This window comes from Bison bison, unplaced genomic scaffold, assembly GCF_000754665.1.
Source record: "Bison bison bison isolate TAMUID 2011002044 unplaced genomic scaffold, Bison_UMD1.0 scf7180017864180, whole genome shotgun sequence".
Classification (NCBI taxonomy): Eukaryota; Metazoa; Chordata; class Mammalia; order Artiodactyla; family Bovidae; genus Bison; species Bison bison.
The window spans coordinates 14,477,933-14,501,588 of record NW_011494752.1 but is presented as its reverse complement, the minus strand read 5'-3'; the positions used below and the strand labels follow the sequence as shown (position 1 = coordinate 14,501,588).

At 47.4% G+C, this 23,656-nt stretch overlaps 1 protein-coding gene across 4 annotated transcripts in view; it reads right to left on the bottom strand.

The window, feature by feature from the left end:
- STX8 (syntaxin 8) overlaps positions 1-23,656 on the bottom strand; it is a 206,538-nt gene that overhangs the window by 123,211 nt on the left and 59,671 nt on the right. The window lies entirely within an intron of this gene.

The window sequence follows — 23,656 nt, the reverse complement described above, 5'->3', positions numbered from 1 at the left end:
GCCAACAAAGGTTCGTCTAGTCAAGGCTATGGTTTTTCCTGTGGTCACGTATGGATGTGAGAGTTGGACTGTGAAGAAGGCTGAGCGCTGAAGAATTGATGCTTTTGAACTGTGGTGTTGGAGAAGACTCGAGAGTCCCTTGGACTGCAAGGAGATCCAACCAGTCCATTCTGAAGGAGATCAGTCCTGGGATTTCTTTGGAGGGAATGATGCTGAAGCTGAAACTCCAGTACTTTGGCCACCTCATGCAAAGAGTTGACTCATTGGAAAAGACCCTGATCCTGGGAGGGATTGGGGGCAGGAGGAGAAGGGGACGACAGAGGATGAGATGGCTGGATGGCATCACTGACTCGATGGACGTGAGTCTCAGTGAAGTCCGGGAGTTGGTGATGGACAGGGAGGCCTGGCGTGCTGCGATTCATGGGGTCGCGAAGAGTCGGACACGACTGAGCGACTGAACTGAACTGAGAGTCATGTCCAGACACACCTTCCAGAGGAAGAAAAGCCTGAGCCACTTCTGTCCTAGAAGGGAGAGAAAACCTTTGCCAGAGGCCCTAGGAGGCCTTCTCCTTCTTGTTTGAAGGTCTGGGATGGGACACCTGTCAGTTATCCATCCGATCTTTGACAAGGTGAATGGTTGTGCTGTAATCGGCACAGACTGATAATTTGGGACCGATGTCAGAGTCAGCCATCAGATCCCCCACAGTGTAGCAAACACCAAGACGGGGAGATAATCACCGTTTACAGGGACTTAGAACTAAAGGTCCAGCATGGTGCTGGATGTGTTTACATGTCATCTGGCTTAATCTCACATCAGTCCTGTGGGATAGACAGTAACTCAATCTTACCAAGAAAACCAAGGTCCGGTTTGAATTTTACTGTTTATTCTAGCTATAGTTGTTTCTGTTTATACTGTTTTATATAGAGATGCAGCTACAGATTTTTCTGTCTATTAAGGGCAGGAGAGTTGAGTTGAAATCTGTTGTTTTCTACCATAGGACACCCTGTGATACTATGACAGCACTGTCCAAAGTAATCCAGACTTAAAGAAGCTCAGCCTATGGCTTGCTAGAAAACAGATCCCAGGTCCTAATTTCAAGTCTGCTGTCATGCTCTCGCTCCTCGAAGGCGGTCAGAATTTTCCAGTGCAGTACGAGTGTACGTTAGAGGCTGCTTAGAGGGCGGCTCCCGCAGATGAAGACAATGGCTTATGAGGACAAGCAGCTTAATGAAGCTAAACTTAGACTTCTGGGGCTAAGTTCTCACTTCTGTCAGACGTTCTATCGGTGTATCAGTCCAAGTTCTATAGGTGTGTCAGTCAGGGTCCAACCAGGAGCCAGAAACCACAGTAGTTATTTTAAGAGAGAGAATTTAACATAGAGAACTGTTAACTAGAAAGCCGAGAACTAGGTACTTGAAACGGTGAAAGCACAACCCTAAGACGTCAAGGAAGCAGTATCCGTGGTGGTCGTTCAGCTGCTCAGTCGTGTCCAACTCTGCAGCCCCATGGACTGCAGCATGCCAGGCAGTACTGGTAGCAAAACGAATAAGTTGAGATTATTGACACTGGGAGCCTAAAGGTGGGTTCTATGGAAATGAACTCAAAGTTCTCTGGAGGGACTGCCACTCAGATGGCGTTAGTGTCTGGTGGGCACCCGAAGAGGCTGACCCTGCGACTACCGGAAAATTGCAAACGCATTCGGCTGCTGCTTCAGGAAGGCGCTGCTGCTGCTGCTGCTGTTACCAGGGTGAAGAGGCATGGCTCGTGTGATGCACACAGACATGAAATAAGTAGAAGGTGCCTGCCCCTCTCTGTCCCCCAACCCTGCAGCATGCTCCTAGCACTTCCTGTTGGCAGAGCTCAACGGGAAGCCAGCTGGCAAGACAGAATGTGGCTCACAGAGTGCCAGCTCCAGCATCGCAAAGGAGAGCCCAGGAGGGTGTCTGGAGCTGGGAGACACTGGCTTATGAAGAGCACAGTAAACAAGTGTCACGTGATGGCAGCAACCATGCTGCCTCTTGGGGAGTTAAGTGGTGTATCTTTGGGAAAGATGGAGGTGAATGGGCTTCACAGTATAAATGGTGTTTACCTCACAAGGTTGTTATGGAGATTTAATTAATTACCATCATAAAATTTATTAAGCTGGCCAACAACTTTCTTCCTCCCTCTGAATGTACAACCTAGAAAAGAGAAATACTGTCCATCCATCAGTCAGTTCAGTCGCTCAGTCGTGTCCTACTCTTTGCGAGCCCATGGACTGCAGCACACCAGGTTTCCCTGTCCATCGCCAACTGTCGGGGCTTGCTCAAACTCATGTCGATTGAGTCGCTAATGCCATCCAACCGTCTCATCCTCTGTCGTCCCCTTCCATGCCTTCTGAGAAAACTGCTTTGTAGACTTTCCACATCATTCTGTGACAGCTCTGATCTCAATAATCTCCTAGGATTATTTTTTAATAACTAATCATCTTTCCAACTAAAATTAGAGTTCCTTCAAAGTAAAACTGCCTATTTTTCACCACATATGCAGCTCCTGATCAAACCAGTCAATCTGACAGGAAATTAACCCTGAATATTCACTGGAAGGACTGATACTGAGGCCCCAATACTTGGGCCACCTGATGCAAAGAGGTGACGCACTGGAAAAGACCGAAGGCAGGAGGAGAAGGGAGCAACAGAGGATGAGATAGTGGGATGGTATCACCAACTCAGTGGACATGAATCTGAGCAAACTATGGGAGACAGTGGAGGACAAGGAAGGCTGGCCTGCTACAGTCCATGGGGTTTTGCAAAGGGTCGGACATGACTTAGCAACTCAACAACATGGCTTCTGAAAAAAAAAAAAAAATTCTCCTCCTGACAGATCTGAACAATGGAGCACTCCAAACTACAGGCTTATCCACAGAACCCACCCTGGAGGGTATACGGGCAAGGCAGATGGTCAGTGTGAGGAGGAGTGACCTTGCGAGGAGGGAGGATGCTAAGAGAATGTGTATCAGAATTATGTGGAACTTTTCCTAAGAGCACACACCCCCTACCTGCCAGCAGCCTAGATTCTGGCTCATCTCCCTCAGAAAATTCCTACTATCACTCCTTTGGGAGCTGGGCTAGAGTCAGAAGCCAGCAGAAGGTGAAGAAGAGGAAGCCTGACCTTCTCAGTAAGAGTGATTCGCAATAAGCCCAAAGGACAGCCAGGTGCCCAGACACAAGGAGGCCGTGGGAGTTCTTCCCACTGTGGGAAGGGGTGGGGGTGGGGGGCGGCAGGCGAGACCACGTGACCAGTTCCAGTAAAGGAGGAACACAAATACACTACACAGAGAGCTTCCAGGGCTTAGGTCTTTACAGGAGGAAACCTGAAAATAAGACCCCTCTAGGGGCTTAACAGTAGTTCTAAGCCAATGGAAGCTGAGCTTGTTTGTGACAGAACAGAAAACAAAACCTCATTTCAACCCTGACTTCTCCTCCCTTTCATGGGTTTCTATCAGGGAAAAACAAAAAACAACGTGTGGAATGATAAAACATACAAGGAAACCTGAAAGGGCCATCACTGGTTCCTTTTGATAAAGTGAGTCTGCACAAGGAAGGACTGTCTGGGGGCACCTTCTTGAATCCTCTACCCTGGGGCAACGTGAGCGGAGGAGAGTCTGAGAACGAGCTGGGGACACTGCCCACAGAGGGACCGGCCCTGCTCCCCAGGCACCAGAAGACGGGGTTGGGGGAGGGGGGAGGAGGTGCTGGTCCTTAGGTTGCAGCCCTTGGAGTTCAAAGAAGAGCGAGCCATTCAACCTGGGCCCTAAAGGATGTGAAGCGAGACCTCCTTGGGCTTCCAGGAAGACAGAAGAGAATCTCGCAGAGGAGTCATGTTTGAGAACTCCCAATGTAGGAACACCAGAGAAGGCAATGGCACCCCACTCCAGTACTCTTGCCTGGAAAATCCCATGGACGGAGGAGCCTGGTGGGCTGCAGTCCATGGGGTTGCTAAGAGTCGGACACGACTGAGCGACTTCACTTTCACTTTTCACTTTCATGCACTGGAGATGGAAATGGCAACCCACTCCAGTGTTCTTGCCTGGAGAATTCCAGGGATGGTGGAGCCTGATGGGCTGCCATCTATGGGGTCACACAGAGTCGGACACGACTGAAGCGACTTAGCAGCAATGTAGGAACACACCCGCGTGTCTCATTGGTCTACAGGTACAGGGCCTTAAGAGGACGCTGCCATTTTACTGCTGTGGGATCCTAGGCAAGTGTTCAATTCTCTCAGTGTCAGTTTTCTGACCCCTTAAATGGGACTAGCATTAAACACAGTACTTTACATAAACCAGGAAGACAGTTCCTGGAACAGAGTAGGCACCCAACTCACAAGAACAATTATATGTCTTACTAGAGAATTACTGAAAATAAGACATCACTGGAATCCATTTCATTAAGAGACTTTTTTTTTGTATTAATTTCTCTCTTCTGAATCAAAATAATGTTAACTCCCCAAAGTTAAATATTTTATTTATCATGGGACTGAAACATGCTGCTTGCAGACAGTTGTCATATATGCTCTGCAGCTTCCTTAAATCTGATTCCTAAAAATCACCAGCTGCAAGAGGCAATTATCAGAAAGAGTCGAAGCTCATTTTCTGAAGCAATGAAGGCAACCTTATAAATAGAACGATACACTGGGGTGATCTAAATTGAGATCCGTAATTATGATCTTTCAATTATGACATGCAATTATTTTAAGAACACAGCTACGACATGAGGAAAATGGTTAGTGCGTCCAGGTCCACAGCTCAATGTGGTCCCTAAAAGCAGGTCTCAAACTTAGCTGCATGCCACACACACCCGAGTAGGTCGTACTTTCCCTTTAGATTTACAGAGCAACACAAGAAGGAAACAAAATTCTTAAATATGAAATTAAACTGTGTTCTCTGGCCTCTGGTACTGCTTCAATATAACACGCATTCCCAAATGGCTTCATGGGCTGAAAAATCTCAGGTGCATGTCTCCAGCAAATGGTGTCAGAAGTGGGCGCATAATACACATTCAACACAAGCTCGGTGGCCGGACGCAGGGACCAGCGATGGAGCTTAAGTGCCTCCCGAGGCCAATCTCAGCCTCTTAAATACACACGCTGGGTCACGCCTCTGAGCTTCATAGGTTTTAATGTATTCTCTGCCATGAAGCTCTTCGGAATTAGCCTTCTCCCCCAAGTCAGACAATTTTCTCTCCTTTCTCACTGAAAACACTTCCTCGGTAATAGGCGGGGTGGATTACTTCCCCAGGTTGTTTTTCTTTTTTAAACCGTGGAAATGTCAGGCGTGTTATTTTCAGAGTGATTTAAACAGCGCTGGTTTTCTAACGGAACAGCAAGAACAAAGACGCTCAAATATTAATCATCCCGCTTGGCTGTCCACCGGGAGTTGCTGAAAATGGCAACATGATGCTGTCTTCTGGCTTCGCGTCTCCGTGACCGCCTGGGCGGCTCGCAAACACTCCCTTTCCAGAACATATGGGCCCATCTCAGGAAAGAATTTGCCTCCATGAACCTTGACTGGCCAATCAAAACCAGAAGGCTCTGAGTTTGGTGAACTAATACTGGGAATGAGCTGGGCGTGGTGAAAAGGAAATTCTGTGGGCTGGAGAAATTTATACCCTGAGAGCAGCCGTATCACAGGTGTGCCAGCTCACCTGCAGAAACTGAACTTTCAAGAACGCGAGTTCAAACATTTCTTCGGGCCGCACGCCTGTCATCACCGAGGATGAAAAACTGAGCGGTGCTCAGAGCTATCTGAGGGCTGTTGGGGCAACAAGGCCGCCCTTGACTGAGGGCTTCCAGGGCTGAGCCTGGGGCCTTCGCCCAGCCGGCAGGATACTATTCAGTTTAATCCCCACGGCCCATAAGGTAGGTGTTATCATCCCATATGGAGACAAAGCTTGGAAAGATTAAGAAAATGGTTCTTGGTCCCACAGCTAGAGAGAAGAGGGGTAGGGTGGGGTGGGGGGAAGAGGTCCTCTCTGATTCCAAAGCCTTTGTTCTTAACTACTGTTCTCTGCAACAGTCCTTCCCCCTTCCTCACGCCCTGGTGCTGGTAGAAAAGGGGGGCGGGGAACCTGGAAAAACTACCGGGTTGGCCAAAAACTTTGTTGATGCTCTTCTGTAAGCTGTTAGAGAAAAGTCCAAACGAACTGTTTGTAGAATCGGATAGATGGAAGAAAAATTAAAACCTGGCAAGACTGAGGCTGTACAAGATGGTCCTGGAAATACACGGGGAGCAACTGTTTCCAAAGAATGGAGGGACTATAGTACATTAATCACCTTGGGCGACCAAGTAAGTACTATTTCCAAGACGAAAGACCTGATGGCTGCTGGAAAGGACTTAACACTGACCTTTCAACAAAGAGAGAGAGAGAGAGTGGGGAAACAAGCATCGCAGAGATGCACGGACACTAGCCAGCTCTTCCAATTCTAAGGAACACAATGAAAGCTCAAAAGGGGTATGACAGACTCCTACTCAGTTTCACCCTAAAAAGGGATTGGGATTAAATCCCCCACGACTGTTTCCAACAAAGAGACACCGACCTGTGTCCAGTACACTCCCCCGGCCCATCTTCCTTGGCCTGAGGCATAATGGGGATAACAAGTGGGGTGGCCTGGTGGCTCCAAGAGAACCCTCGGAACCTCATTTCAACCAACTTCACTGACCACCTGGGAAGCACGCGGCTTCATGATGATGACCACAATGAGCAGCTGTTGAGAGCTTGCTGTATCCGAGATGGGGTGCCCGTTATGTGTTTTATCCCATTTAGTCCTCACAGAAACCCTGTGGGGTGGAAACATCTCCCTGCTTTAAAAACGAGATGACCCAGGCATAGAGAGGAGGTTAAGTCCCGTGCCTGAGTCTCAGGACTGATCACTGAGGCCACGCCACAGGCTATGCGGGTGAAACACAGTGTCCACCCTTCCGGATGTGACTGTCATGCGAAGATAAAGACAAAGGCTCCATTCCCTTCTCTTTCCCTGAAATGCAGGACCTCCCCCCGCTCCCCCCGCTGCCCGAGAAGGGGAAAGCCAGAATGCTCAGCCCATTCTCCAGAGGGGCTTGGGGCATTGGAAGGCTCCAGGTCGCAGAGTCCAGAGAGCACCTGTCCTGACCCTGCCAGCCATCCCAGACACTCCAGGCCTTTCAGCCAGTATGGTCATTACCACCCCTTATGCTTTTAACCAACGTTAATTCAGAATGGAGCCTGAGTTGAGGTGAGATACAGAGAAAAACTTCTTGGGAAGGAGTTTTTACTTTGTTCTATTTTAAAAGGTAGATCCCCCATGTCTCCACCAAAAACAAAATAAAACAAAACAAACCCGTGAAAGGTAGAGACAGCATACAAGCTGATTCCCAGGGGGAAACCCACTGAACTCAGACAGTTGGGTTCTTTAAATGGTTTCTGTCTCCAATTAAAAATCTACCCATTTCATCTTTCCCTTAATTAACTAGTCAACAGTAAGAATTACCAGGACGTCCCTGGTGGTCCAATGGTTAAAAATCTGCCTGCCAAACAGGGGACACAGGTTTGACTCCCGGTCCTGGAAGATCCCGCGTGCCACGGAGCAACGGAGCCCATGTGCCACAACTACTGAGTCCACATGCCCTAGAGCCCGTGCTCCACAATGAGAGAGACCACTGCAGTGAGAAGCCCGCGCACCGCGACTACCACAACCCAAGAGCAGCCCTTGCTCACTGCAACTAGAGAAAGCCTGCGTGCAGCAACCCAGACCCAGAGCAGCCACATAAATAATTCTAAGAAATTACCCATGAAGTACGAAATCTTTAAAAGGATAAAGAAGTCTGGAACTAGTTTTCTTTTATTAAGAAAAGAGGCACGAGCCTGAACATGCAGTTAATAGGACACTGGTGCAGATAAAACAAAGCTAATTATCATTTCTACTGGCTGTGATTTTTTTTTATTCTTATTTCAAGTTTCTGAAGAGAACCCTTTATATCTGCTGACAGATTCCCGTTATTTTTGAACAAGCTATAACTGAGTAACAGTTTTTAAAGACAGAAAGCCCTAAAATACACAGCTCCCATAATGATACACATTTAACTATAAAAGGTGAAAAGACACAATGTTCCTTATTTTTATCCTAACGATGAACAGAGCTATGGTTAGAAATCGAGTGGAAGCAATATACTGGTTTAATTCCAAAGATTTATAAATGTCTCTTGAAAATGTCAGGTAAGGGTCAATCATTCCCAGAGATTTGGTGTTCTAGTTAACACACATCCCATCTGACCTGCTGAGTTCTGACTCTATAGACCTAACTGTTGGGGATTTTCTCCCCGGGACTTGGAAGCGACGAACATGGAAGAAGGACACTTGGACAGTCTCTTGTAAGGACTGACAAGTTTATTTTTGTAGTCAAGCCTTTTTATAGAAGTAGGAACAAAGAGCTTAGAGTATACAGCCAGCAGAGTGCATACGGGGTTAACACCTAATCAGTAAAAATATTTCAAGGACAGCGTGCTCTAAGTGACCCATGTGTTTATCCCATAACCCGTTTTCTCAAGCAACATCCTTAATATTTATTATTAAATCTTGGCGCCGGGCATAACCAAAGGCAGAAGATGTTTTTCTGCCCGAGCACACCAAGCTGGGGTATTTCTGGCCCTTCGCCATTTTCCCAAGGACCTTCTCCGACCAGCTAACTGGGCTTCCCAACACTAACAATTCTCAAATATGTAAAGTTGATCCAGGGTTGGGGTGGACCCAACAGAGATGCACCGCCTGGGCCCTCCTTCAAGGAAGGACTCGGTGCCCCAGCTACTGACAGCGCTTTCACCAGGTGGCCTTTGGCCATCAGCTTCCTTGGGGATCGTCTCAGGGCACAGAGCTGCACTGCCCAATGACATGCTCTTCCACGTCCGATGACTGATCAAGATGGGGGTCAAGAGGCCTCGGCGTGTGAACTCAACATGGGCCTACCCTGACAGGCTATTTTGGCTCCAAGGCTTCCTGTGGGCTTGGTTGAGGCTGTCTTTGAGCTCAGCTTTTCCTTCTGCCCATCCGGCCTCCATGGCCTCCCTTCCACAGGGGCTGACCACCACCACCTCCACCACCCTGCCGGGAACTCCCTGATATACATCCTGCTTAGTAAACTCCCTCCTGGGGCTGCTCCCAAGAGAATCCAACCTATGACTCAACACCTCTGTGGATAAGAAAAGATAATCAGTTTTCAAGGTTAAGTGACACAACTTAAAAGAAGATGCTGGGAAAAAAAAAAAGCCTTCATAATCATCTTGGTGTCTTTCCTCCTCTATATGACCTACACTCCACAGGCCTTTAAAACTCAACTTAGAGACTGAGAAGCTCCACCTGGGTTGGTCTTTGCATTATTCCAGCCAGACAAAGGAGCACAACAGAACTCTCAGTGAGGCAAGTGAGGAGCCCACATAGTCCCTTGAGCAGGGTGAGCAGGACTGCCACCTAGTACATAACAGACTGTGAACTCCCAGAGCGTCAGATGTATTCCTATTCACATCCGAGTCTAAGCCCACATGTGTCCTGTCTCTCTTGTACACAATACACACACACACACACACACACACACACACAAAGATGCTCCGGGCCCAAAACTGAGGCCTAATTGTACTGATGTCAGGCTACATGTATTAATATGTAAGTGATAGAAGGTGCTTTCCAGGTGGCTCAGTGGTAAAGAATCCGCCTGCCAATGCAAGAGATACAGGTTCGATCCCTAGGTTGAGAAGATCCCCTGGAGGAGGAAATGACAATCCACTCCAGCATTCTTGCCTGGAAAACCCCATGGACAGAGGAACCTGGAGGGCTACAGTCCACCGGGTCTCAAAGAGCCAGACATGACTGAGCACGCACACAAGGACAAAAGGTGAAAAGCAAATAAACCATCTCATCAATTTACATCCCAAACCACCATCTCAAGCCCTATCTCTCCACAAGCCACCTGAAACATCTCTCACAATCACAAGCTACCTACCACGTCCCAGACTCTGTCCATTTCTAGCAAGGAAAAGTACAAGAGCAAGTTTTTAAAATTCCTTTTCAAACAAAGCACAACAAAAATGGCTACTCTTATGCTTTTTGACTGGATGATGAAAGAAAACAGTCAATAAGTATTCACCTTACTCCCACCCCTAAGACCCGCCAAGCTGTGGCTGGGGCTAATAGAACAGACCCTACAGGAGTCATGAGTGAAGCCAGAAACAGAACATGGGCCTCAAAGGATCCTACCTAAAGGACCCCCAGGGTACAGAAACACACTGGGGCCTCCTTCAGCTCAGTTATTGGTGGGTACACAACACTTAACACTGAAGCACACTTTTCAAAGGCTGTTTTTTTGTAAAAAAAAAAAAAAAATAATAATAATAATATTTACAATTTATTTATACATGGGTCTTAATGGTGGCACTCAGGATCTTTGATCTTCACTGTGGCATGTGAGATCTTTAGTTGCAGCATGTGGGATCTAGTTCCCTGACCAGGGATTGAACCCAGGCCTCCTGCATTGGGAGCTCAGAGTTTTAGCCACTGGCCCACTACAGAAGTCTCCCTGGTTAATTTTTTTAGTACACGACAGAAAAAGTTTTTAAAGTTGTGTTTATGGATTTCAAACTAACCAAACTGAGAGAACTCTACCTTTGATGTCAACCCAGTTCCTAAACTATTGTTTTAAATAGTTAAAAACAACTGATTGTTTCCTCTACGATTCCTCTCTCCTGGAGGGACGGAACTGTCAGCCTGCAAAGAGAACATGGTGTTCCCCAAATGCATGGTGGGGACGAGCTACCTTTGTGCTCCAGGTCCCTTAACAATCCTGAACCATCTGAAAGGACCGCCCAGACACCCCAGTTCCTTCCCCACACGCTCTCCCCCCGCCCAAGCACTTGGTTCTAATCAGACCACTTCCTTCCTGCTGCTTTGGTTTTTATTACCCAAGTCCTTCAATCCTTTTCACCACCCCAGATGCTAAAGAACTTCCACTTTGAAAAGCACATTCTCTGTGGCTCCTAAAGAGACTGAGCTCAGCAGAAGGTCTTGCTTAACGGAGCCAGCCTCGCACATTCTAGGTGCAGCTGAAAGGTGAGCACGGGTCCCCGGCGGCTTCCTGGACCCCTTCCCTTCTGCAGAGCCCACGCCTACCCCATCTCAGGACTCTCCCTGGACCCTCCAGCCACAGAGAAGCACAGAGATATGATAAACAAACCACACGGGGTGGGGGTCTCTGTGTGGAAAACAGTGAACATGCCAGGCCTGACTGCTTCTCTTAGGAAGGCCTGCTCACAAAACTGCCTGGTGTTTGGGAACCTGGATTTGGGGAGGGTTCCCACCGATTACTGGTAAGCGTGGTCACTAGTTCAAAACCATATAAATAGTCTGGTTTATGCTTAATGCCAGCTTTCCTTTTGGAATCTGGGAACATAGCTATTCCCTAAAAGAAAAAAAAATAATAATCCCTGGGCCCTGAGTCTCTCATGAGCTTCCCTGGTTGGCAACACTTTACAGGTGTTGTTATAACTCCGCTGCTGTGGGGTGAGGGCCCATTCCGTGTGACTCCACCTGTTGGAAGAAGGCGCGGGAAGCATATGTCTGGGTTCCCCTCCTGCCTTTTCTTGCTCTGACTTCGCTTTGTGCTCTTTCACTGTAATTGATCACAATGACCATGAGTACAACTAGAATCGATCGTTATTCATGGTAGTTCTGTTCTACACAGTCCCCATGAATATGGAATTTGCAAATATGGAACTGCTGTATGTCTACATTTTATGGAGATATAGATTGTATCTTCAAACCTAACAAAAAACAGGATAATCCTGGTGAATTCTATTTTATTCTTCAGTAAAGAAAATGAAATAGATAACCAACAAGGACCTACCGTATAGCACTAAGAACTAAACTCGATACTTTGTAACAACCTATAAGGGAAAAGAATCTGAAAAAGAATATGTGTTTGTTTGTATACATACACACATACATATATCTGAATCATTTTGCTGTACACCTGAAAGTAATACCATATTGTCAATCAATTATACTTCAGTAAACAAGAGAAAATGAGGTTCAAAACTGTTAAGTGACTTGCCTGAAGCTGGCCCCCCCAAATCAGGAGCCAGAGTTGGGACTCAAACCCCATCCAACTGGCCCCACAGCCAGAGTCTCCTCCTTTGGCCACCTCTGTATGCAAGCAGAAATAAAAAGGCAGACCATCACCTGATTTGACCTTGGCTAGGAATGTGCTCATCACATAACCCAGAATTATCCCCTTTACACATGTCCGTGAATAACTGCAAAAGCACTACAGGTATTGATTTGAGGGTAGACACAGATTTTTAGAAGGCAAGTATCTGCTGAGTCCTACGAGTCCTTTCAACAAAGCACCAAACCTGGAGGTGGCCTTGGAGACCCCCAACATGACCTCCAAGGGGAGCTCTGGGTCTCCCCTTCCTGCAAAGGCACCAAGGACGAGGAGAGCACCATCACTGGGTCAAGGTGGCAGAAGGCAGCGCCCCCCAGCTTGACCTGCTCCTGTAACTGTGACTGCTCTGGCCCTCCCCTTGAGAGTCTCTACAGTCTCCGGTTTTGGCTGGCTCCTCTGTCCTTCACTCTCCACTCCAGCTGCTGGTGCTGGCCTGACCGCCTCCCTCCTGGAAGTCAACTAGGGACTTCGGTGCAGCCCAGGGAGAGGGAAGCCCAACGAATCGCCTGGGCCAGCTGTCCCAGGGCCTGAAGATAAATGACCTTTCCCCCGACAACTGTTTCCACAGCTTTTCCTTTGGAAAATCCTTGCCTCTCTCATCAGATGATCTCTCAGCCGGCTACATGGGCCAGGGTAAAGACCAAGACGTTGGCCTAGAAAAAAAGGATAAAGAAAGCACTAGACTAGAGGACAAAATAAGTCTTGGGACCCAAAGTAGCTCCAGCCCAGGTCACCAGAATTGAAGTTCCCAGTGACAAACATCAGGCATGGGTCTGAGAATCTTTTCGGCAGACCCAGCAAATTCCAAGAATCTGGGTTCCTCATGTGGCCAAAGGTTTGATCAATCACACCTATACAACGAAGATTCTGCCCGTATAATGAAGCCATGATTAAAAAAAAAAACCTTGAACAACGAGGCTTGGGGAGCTCTCTCTCTCTCCCCTCACCCCCACTAGCTGCATTATTATCAACTAGCCCCTTCTTAGGACTTCCCTTGTGGCTCAGTGGTAAAGAATCCGCCTTGAAATGTAGGAGATGAGGGTTTGATCCCTGGGCTGGTAAGATCCTTTGGAGAAGGAAATGGCAACACACTCCAGTATTCTTGCCTTGGAAATCCCATGGACAGAGGAGCCTAGTGGGCTATGGTCCATAGGGTCATAAAAGAGTCAGACACGACATAGCAACTAAACAATACTAAAAACCCCTTCCGAGAGATTAATAATGAATGTTTTGATAAAGAACTACTTTTATATTCACCAAGTACTTAGTACCATAAGTCAGTGTGTTAGTCGCTCAGTTGTGTCTGACTCTTTGTGACCCCATGGAGTGGAGCCCCCCAGGCTCCTCTGTCCATGGGATTCTCCAGGCAAGAATACTGGAGTGGGCTGCCATTCCCTTCTGCAGGAGATCTTCCTGACCCAGGGACTAAACCAACCTGGGTCTCCTGTATTGTGGGCAGATTCTTTATCATCTGAGCCGCCAGGGAAGCCCTAAGTACATGGAAAATAATCACTTTCCATCCATATCTCTAAGTGTCTTATCTCTGAGCAAATCCATCTGTAAACAGACTGACTTAACCAGAGCTTAACCAGAGCTTCCACAACACTAGCTGTTTTAGGAAAATGATTTCTATAGATACTGATTCTTTGTCCAAAATATAAGAGCGAGACTCTGAGCTCAGGACAGAAGGGCCAGCACACATGGCTGTCCCCTTCCTTCCCACGGGCACAATGAAAGGCCAGTAAAAAGATTTTTTGGGAGAATCAATCCATGGTGGCCCTGAAAACATGAAGAAATGCTGTCAGTGAATAAGTCATTTGAAAGGCTTTCTTTAAAAAAAACAAAAGAAGAAGATAGTTGGGACTATATTGACAAATAAACCAAAACCGGGGGTGGGGGGCGGTGAGGGTGGGTGGGCAACAGCTTGAAATACATGATCAGAGCTACAGATAGGAGCTCTTTCTTCCTGATAGAACCCTGGAGAAGCTCCAAGCTTGCCGTCAATAGCTATTGGGAGCCGAAGAAAGGCCTACAGAGAAGAGGCTGGGAGGCAGGGATGGGGCATCTGAGGGCAGGGCTGTCTAGAGAACAGCTGAGCTGGGCGGGCCTCCACCCTGTTCGGTGGAGCCTAGAGTCTGCAGCACTGGCTCCCAGCTGGAGTGCCCAGACCACTCTCTCTGGAGAGGAGGGTTTGCCTGGGGAGTCCACAGTGTTGGGGTTCAGGCTCGGAATGAGTTGAACAGGAGCCTCTAGGATAGACAGAAGTGAAAAGAAATAAACACATACAAGAATGTCACCCTGAGGTTAAAGTTTTCCTTCCCTTAGTGATGTGGGGGTCAGGGTTGCCGCCAAGGGTCCTGAATCTGCTGTGTCCACATCACCCTGCGGGGAAGGTGCCTGCTGGTACCCCTGCCTGCCCACAGAGAGGACACTCAAGAAAGAAGGTTTGGGGGTAAACAAACCTACCAAAACTAAGATCATGGCATCTGGTCCCATCGCTTCATGGCAAACAGAAGGGGGAAAAGCAGTGACAGATTTTACCTTCCTAGGGTCCAAAATCACTGAGGACAGTGACTGCAGCCACAAAATTAAAAGACATGCTCCTTGGAAGCGAAGCTATGATAAACCTAGACATTGTATTAAAAAGCAGAGACATCACTTTGCTTATGCAAGGTTCGCATAATCAAAGCTATGGTCTTTCCAGTAGTCATGTATGGATGTGAGAGCTGGACCATAAAGAAGGCTGAGTGCAGAAGAAATGATGCTTTTGAACTGTGGTGTTGGAGAAGACTCCCGAGAGTCCCTTAGACTGCAAGGAGATCCAACCAGTCCATCCTAAAGGAAAGCAACCCTGAATACACATTGGAAGGACTGATGCTGAAACTGAAGCTCCAGTACTCTGGCCACCTGATGTGAAGAGCTGACTCACTGGAAAAGATCCTGATGCTTGGAAAGACTGAAGGCAAAAGAAGGGGGCAGCAGGGGATGAGATGGTTAGATAGCATCACTGACTTACAGGAAATGGATTGAGCAAACTCAGGGAGACAGTGAAGGACAGAGGAGCCTGGTGTGCTGCAGCCCACAGGGTCATAACGAGTCACACACAACTTAGCAACTGAACAACAAGAGCAAAATGTACCAAAATACCAACAAAGCCTATGTCAGCGTCCTATACTCATCAGCATGGTCCTTGACTCATGGACCCGCCTTAACAAAGTCCAAGCCTGAGGGCTTCAACAACAGACGTTTATTTTCTCACAATCCTAGAGGCTAGAAGTAGGAGATCAAGGTGTCAGCAGAACTGGCTTCTGATGAGGCCTCTCTCCTCGACCTGCAAACAGCCGTCTTCTCTCTGTGTCCTCACGTGGTCTCCCATCGGTGCCCTAATTTCCTCTACTTATAAGGACACCAATTATATAGGATAGGGCCCAACCCAATGACCTCATTTTAACTCAATCACCTCTTTAAACACCCTATTTCCATGATACAAATGAACTGATTTACAAAACAGAGACAGACTCACAGACTTAGAGGACAAACTTATGGTTGTGGTGGGGGGAGGATGGGATGAAGGGATAGTTAGGGAGTTTGGGATGGTCATGTACCCACAGCTGTATTTAAAATGGATAACCAACAAGGACCTACTTTATGGCACAGGGAACTCTGCTCAATGTTATGTGGCAGCCTGGATGGGAGGGGAGCTTGGGGGAGAATGGTTACATGTATATGCATGGCTGAGTCCCTTTGCTGTCCACCTGAAACTATCACAACATTGTTAACCAGCTATACTCCAATATTAAATTAAAAGTTAAAAAAAGAATGAAAGCAAGACCCTAATTCCAAATACAATCAGATTCTGAGGTTCTGGGAGTCAGGACTTTCAATCTGTAAATGTTGAGAAGACATAATTCAGCCTGTAACAGCATTAAGATGGAGATGAACAAACCAAAACATACCTGGAGGACTCAGAAACACTGCAAAAAGCAGAAAGAAGATGCAAAGTTCTGATGGGTACCATTCAAAGGTTTAAAAGACTTTACAATCTTAAAAACATACAATCATGAGTATTAAAACTTACAGCTGAGTAACAGAAAAGAGAGTAGAAATAGAAATCAGTAAAAACATGTTGGTTAATCTAAATACAGTCAGTAGAAAATAAAAGAGGACTTCAGTTTAAAACATGAAAGAGGAGGTGTCTGAAGGAAAGTTTAATAATTCTAATCTGGATTTATTCAGAGACGTAAACTGAAGCCTACATGTTAAAAACGTAAGACAGGCTGTGGCCCAAGGTGGGTGGCCTCACTGAGTATCTCATTCTTGGGTGGGGGTAGGGGAGATTCGTTTTCCCATTAAATGGTCATTTCTCAGCTCCTGGCTTTGCATGCAGAGCCTGCTTTCAGTCCCTCACAATGCCAGGGACTATAGCCCAGCTCTCATCTCTGCGGGGATACTAAAACACTAGTCCCTAGGGTGTCAGTTCAGTTCAGTCGCTCAGTTGTGTCCGACTCTTTGCGACCCCATGAATCGCAGCACTCCAGGCCTCCCTGTCCATCACCAACTCCCGGACTTCACTGAGACTCACGTCCATCGAGTCAGTGATGCCATCCAGCCATCTCATCCTCTGTCGTCCCCTTCTCCTCCTGCCCCCAATCCCTCCCAGGATCAGGGTCTTTTCCAATGAGTCAACTCTTTGCATGAGGTGGCCAAAGTACTGGAGTTTCAGCTTTAGCATCATTCCTTCCAAAGAAATCCCAGGGCTGATCTCCTTCAGAATGGACTGGTTGGATCTCCTTGCAGTCCAAGGGACTCTCAAGAGTCTTCTCCAACACCACACTTCAAAACCATCAATTCTTCAGCACTCAGCCTTCTTCACAGTCCAACTCTCACATCCATACATGACCACTGGAAAAACCATAGCCTTGACCTTTGTTGGCAAAGTAATGTCTCTGCTTTTCAATATGCTATCTAGGTTGGTCATAACTTTCCTTCCAAGGAGTAAGCATCTTTTAATTTCATGGCTGCAGTCACCATCTGCAGTGATTTTGGAGCCCCCCAAAATAAAGTCTGACTCTGTTTTCACTGTTTCCCCATCTATTTCCCATGAAGTGATGGGACCAGATGCCATGATCTTCGTTTTCTGAATGTTGAGTTTTAAGCCAACTTTTTTACACTCCTCTTTCACCTTCATCAAGAGACTTTTTAGTTCCTGTTCACTTTCTGCCATAAGGGTGGTGTCATCTGCATATCTGAGGTTATTGATATTTCTCCTGGCAATCTTGATTCCAGCTTGTGCTTCTTCCAGTCCAGCGTTTCTCATGATGTACTCTGCATATAAGTTAAATAAGCAGGGTGACAATATACAGCCTTGACGTACTCCTTTTCCTATTTGGAACCAGTCTGTTGTTTCATGTCCAGTTCTAACTGTTCCTTCCTGACCTGCACACAAATTTGTCAAGAGGCAGGTCAGGTGGTCTGGTATTCCCATCTCTTTCAGAATTTTGCCTAGGGTGTACATCCACTCAATTATCTCTGAGGGCCACGGGGCTTCCACTGCACTCACTGCTGTGGGGCAGCGCTTTCCTTTCTGACACCTGGAGAAACTCTTGTGTTCAAGCTCAGTTAAGAAGTATAAATCAATTTTTTTTAATGTTTTATCTAATATTTTCATGTGTTTCGGGAAGGGAGTGAGGGGCTTACCATCAGCTCAGTCTACCATTTTTGACAATCTGTACCGTTCCACGTGGCTCATTAGTAAAGAATCCGCCTGACAATGCAGGAGACGCGGATTCAATCCTTGGGTTGGGAAGATTCCCCTGGAGAAGGAAATGGCAACCCACTCCAGTAATCTTGCCTGGGGAATCCTATGGACAGAGCAGCCTGGCAGGCTACAGTCCATGGGTTGCAAAACAGTCGGACACACCTAGCAACTAAACAACAACAAATGCGAATAAAATGTTAATCACAGAAACACTACTCTGATTTCCGCCTTCCCCTGCTCACTGTTCTAACATTTCCCTGGGCTCCCTGGACTCTGGGATCAGCAGGCTTTTGCCCTCGTTTCTCACCCGTGTTACCCTCCTTTCCATGAAAGGGCTTTTTGCATATGCTGTTCCTGCTGTTGGAAATGGTCTTCCCTTTATTTTTTATTATTACTTTTTTTTTTAATGATAGAAGGTACAATTCACAAAGAAGATAGACATCATAAACCATTAGACACCTTAACAACAAAGAAACAAAGATACGTAAAGCAAAAATCGTAAGAAATACAAGGGAAAAGGAAAAAATATATAGTCACAGTGAGACAGCAGCGGTCTTCCCTGTAAATCCCAGCACAGGTATCATTTCCTTGGGGGTAGGCTTTCTCAGTGCTAAACCGTGTCAGTCTCCTCTGCTCTGTGTTCTCAAGGTGCCCAGGGACGTCACTACCGCCGTCTGCAGCTGGGCATCTGTGCAGTTGTCTGTCTAACCTCTGCCTCCCCCTCCAGAGCAGAAGCTCCCTGAGGGCAGAAGCCAAGTCTCCCGACACCTGATGGACGTGGCGGGTTCTAGCACAGGGCTGAGCACGCACAGTCGGCCCTCAGTGCTTGCTGAATGGACAGAGGATGTACTACGGAAGGAAAAGTATCACTCTGCACAGATCTTACCAGGTTTAATGAGGCCTTTTCTTGTTAGGTTAATAAAAAGTTTATTTGATAAACTTTTATGAAATAGAAAATAAATGATTTCATAGATACAGGCAGATTATGGAGCCAGTCAGTAGAAGAAGCACACGCAACGTATGAACCAGAGAGCCAGAGAGCTCTCGACACCTCCAGGGGCGCCAGAGGGAAGCACCGATGACGGTAGGCAAGGGTGACCGAGTGGAATTCTTCCCAAAGATGAAAAGATGGCAGGGGATGGGGAAAGGGAGTGACCTCAGAAACGTCTCTCCATCCTATGAGTCTCTGAGCCTGAGGAACTCACAAATCTATGTATGAATGAGATGGTAATTCATTAATATGTACATGAAATCTTTTAGCATTTTGTCTAGGTCTTCTTTCAAAGCACACCCTGGTCTCCTCAACCCCACTACTGAGGCTGCCAACAGAGACAAGTCACCTTCCTTGTCACTGTGGTTTCTTCCAGAAAGCAAGGAAGTGCTCAAAGGTTGACAGAGAAACATCGAAAGGGCTGGCTGAAGTTGGCATATTTGAACATCAAAACGAATCTGCGGGCAGAGGCTGGTGACACAGCCTGTTTTGGTACTGTTCCCTGTGTTAGAACTGGGTTTCTGGGGTTCTTCTGGGCGCTGGCTTCAAAGCTTGGCCAACGGCCAAACCGGGTATCGGAAATACCCGCCTTAGTCAGGTCAGTCCCGTTCATTTTCTTGTTTTAGTGTTCCTTTCAAAAGGCCCTGTGCTCTTGAACATGAACTTTAATTTGAGCGTGAACTTTAAAGGATTTTTCTGTAAGACTTTTTTGCAGCTTCACCTTGGAACAGCATCTGGGGAGTCAGCCCAACACGAGCCCTCTTCCCCTGGGTCATCCACGTGGTTCATTGTGACCTGGTCCCTCGTGGGGGTCTCCCTGGTGACCTCAGGCCTCCGCCCCTCTCTCTCCTGCATCCCCTCACCTTCGCCAGCTGCCAAGGCCCACACCCACCAGACATCCAGGTCTCCCACCACCCGCCTCGTCACTGAACCGCCAGTCCCCTTCCTCATTAGGCTGGGTCCCTGGCATGTGAACAGGGTATAATTACTGGCGTGGGTCAGGCCCTTTTGAACTCTATGAGGAGACTGGAATCTTAATTCCTGCAGTGATGACGATCCAGCCCTTCAGCTTTGTGGTTATGTTCTCAGTACCGTGTATTTTCTTAGTTAAGGGTTGGATACCCGACTCCAGCCTGGCCCGGCTGGCCATGATCTTAGCCTATTATTTCGCTCATTCAGTGAAAACCAAAAGAACAATTCAGTAGGCCCATAAACCACGGAGAGATATTTACAACCAAAAGTGGTAGCCTTCTCCAGGGTCCCAGATGCCTCGTGACACACACGGGTCACAGTAAAACCCCAGATGGGGCAGCACCCCTGTGCTCAACACCTCGACCGCAGAATGGCCCTGACTGTGGCGAAAGGAACAAAGACTGACCACGGTCCTAGCAGAGGTATCACCTTTTACCCTCAGGGAGCCTCTCCATTCCTCTGAAAGAGAATGGCTGACTCTGCCCTATTTCTGAGGGGCGAGCGTGCACATCGGAAAACCACCAGCGTAGCTGCAGGCTCAGTGGGAGGCCACCGCAGAGAAAAACCCAGCTTGTTTTGGCAACTCGTGGGAAAATACCTCATGTTTGTCCATGTACACATGTATGCATCTGGGCCTGGACGGAGATGAGGACTGTGGAGGTGCAGAGGAAGAGATGAGAGGGATGCGGGTAAAGCACTACGATGGGAAGACAGTCTGTGCGACCAGGACAGCAAACATGTAACATGTAACCATGTGAACGGTCTGTGCACATGTGGGCTTTACATCTGTCATGTGAGCATACGCGGAGAAAGTACAGTACAAGACACATTCTCTCAGCATATTCAACAAGGGCTTGTGCTTGTCCTCAGCTGTGTCTGACTTTGACCCTATGGACTGTAACCCGCCAGGCTCCTCTGTCCATGGGATTCTCCAGGCAAGAGTACTGGAGTGGGTTGCCATTTTCTTCTCCAGGAGATCCCGACCCAGGGATCGAACCTGTATCTCCTGCATTGGTAGGCGGACTCTTTACCACTGAGCCACCTGGGAAACCCCATTCAACAGGAGCACTGGTTCCCAAACCTGGCAGCCTATTGAAACCATCTGTGGAGCTTTATAAAGTACTCCTGCTTAGGCCTCATCCTAGAGATTCTGCCTTAACTGGCATCAGGTATTGTGTTGGGCAGACAGCAGCCCCCTAAAGACATCTAGGTCCCCAAATCTGAGAATGTTAGGTTACACAGCTAAGGGGCATCAAGGTTGCAGATGGATTAAGGTTAACTTTAACTAGGAAACCCTTCTGGATTATCTGGATGGGCCCAGTGTCATCACAAAAGCCCTTAAAAGAGGAAGAGAGGGGCAGGAGTTAGAGGTCAGAATGATGCAATGTGAGAAGAACTCAGTCTACATTGCTGGCTTTGAAGATGGAGAAGGGGGCCACAAGCCAAGGAATGCAGACAGCCTCCAGACACTGGAAAATGCAAGGAAACGAATTCTCCCCTAGAGCCTCCAGGAAGGAGTACAGCCCTGCCAACGCTTCCTCTAGGGAGAGCATGGCAGACTTATGATCTCCAGAACCATAAGATAAGGAGTTTGCATTGCTTACAGCCATGGAGTCTGTAGTGATGTGTTATAGCAACAACAGAAAACCAATTTGGGTATGGCCTGGGCTTTGAAGGTTTAGAAGGTTCTCAGATGATTCTAATATGCAGCAAAGCATGACAACTACTGAACAGGAGGAAACATAAGATTCGGACATGCCTGGTGGGCTTCCCTGATGGCTAAGTGGTTAAGACTCTGCTTGCCAATTCAGGAAGCCACGACAATGAGAAGCCCATGCACTGCAACTATGGAGGAGCCCTTGGCTATCACAATTAGAGAAAAAGCCCACAAAGCAACAAAGACCCAAGACAGCCAAAAAGAAATAAAATTTTTAAAAAAGAAAATACATGGCAATTTCATCTGGGAAGTCAGTAAGTCAACCTCACTAAGGTAGGCACCAACCAGCTTGACCATGGACCATGGTTATTGGACATGGCTTATCCAAGCACATCACAGGATGGACATGCTTTATTAGCATGTGGCCAGTGTTCTTTCTGACCCAGTGAGCAAGCTAAACTTCCTTGGGATAAAGAAAAGTTATACCTATGATAAGCAGACTTTCTATAGAGCCAATTTTCTTACAAATACTATCTTTCAAGGAAGGAACTGGCCAGTAATTGAGTTAAATGCAAATACATGAATTAGTACGTGCATGTCAGCACCATTAGCAAAGGACTGAACTGTCCTCCCCTCTGTGCTTAAACCATTAAGAACCTCTACTGGTATAGTAGGATGAGGGCTTTCCTGGTGGCTCAGACAGTAAAGAATCTGCCCGTAGTGCAGGAGACCCAGGTTCCATCCCTGGGGAATATCCCCTGAAGAAGGGACTGGCTACCCACTCCAGTACTCTTGCCTGGAGAATTCCATGGACAGAGGAGCCTGGCAGGCTACAGTCCCTGGGGCCGCAAAGAGTAGGACACGACTGAGCGACTAACACTAGGATGGTAACGCTAGAGGACTTCTCCATTTGCTTTGCTGACCTATTTATTTATGACAGATGGCAGACAGATGGAATTAACTTATTTGTTCATTTACGATAGATAAATGGAATAGTACTATAGCAAAAAATGAACTCACTGCTTAGAGAGATGACGAGAAGTGGAGCTTATACAGTCTGACAGGTGCAGCCCCCATTTGGAGTGAGCAACCACCGACTCCCAGGGCTCCATACGGGGTAACCTTTCTTGAAAGCCATTCCACCGTGAGCCTCCATGACACTATGACCACAAGCTAGCAGCTTCGAGTCTTTTGCTTTTCTCTCCTTACTTTGTCTTCCTTAGAGAGGAAGCTGGAGTGAAATTTCATTTCTGTTCCTGACAAGTGAGGTGACGTAACAGGGCACCTCGGCCACTCTGGGCTTCGTCTCTGACAAACAGTGATAATGTCGCCTTCACGATGCTGTGAACTGATTAAATGAAATGGCGCAGACTGAAGGGCTTAGCACCCAGCAGACACCTTTGATCAACACCAGCCTCACTGAAACTCAACTATTCTTATGGTTCTACCCATCGCCTCTACACTGAAGCTTCTCACTTCTCTTCCCTGTGGTCCTGTCCTCTTGCTGAGCTCTGGTACCTTATCTGCCACTGTCCACTAGATGCTGTGCCTCAGATTTCTCACTGGCATCTCTCACTGAATGTGTCCACACTGGACTTAGGACCTCTGCTCCAAACCAGTGACTTCCCGCTCCCCCATTCCCCTGACCAAGACCACTCAGTAAAAGTGCCATCAGTCCCCTGCCTCCGTTCCCTTTTCCCCACATAATCCTACCGCTGCATCTTCCATTCCAGCCCCTGTACCCTCAGCCACACACTTGAAGCTCCAGAGCCTGCCAGGTAGGCTCCTAACTTAATGCTTCATCTCTCCCAAGCCATCTTGCTTGTGGGTCTGAAAACTGACCTTTCTCTAGCCAGGTTCATCACATCAAGCCCTGAAATAAAAAAGCTTCATGTACGACTTTTTTGTCCCCCAGCCTGATATTTATGATGGAAGAGGAGCCAATTCTCTGGGTGTGCAGAGGACATGTCCCTGTAGGCTCCATGTGCCCCTGCGTCCTCGAAAAACACTGAGCCACCTCACCCCGTGACCACAGGAGGAGGGCCCAGGGGATAA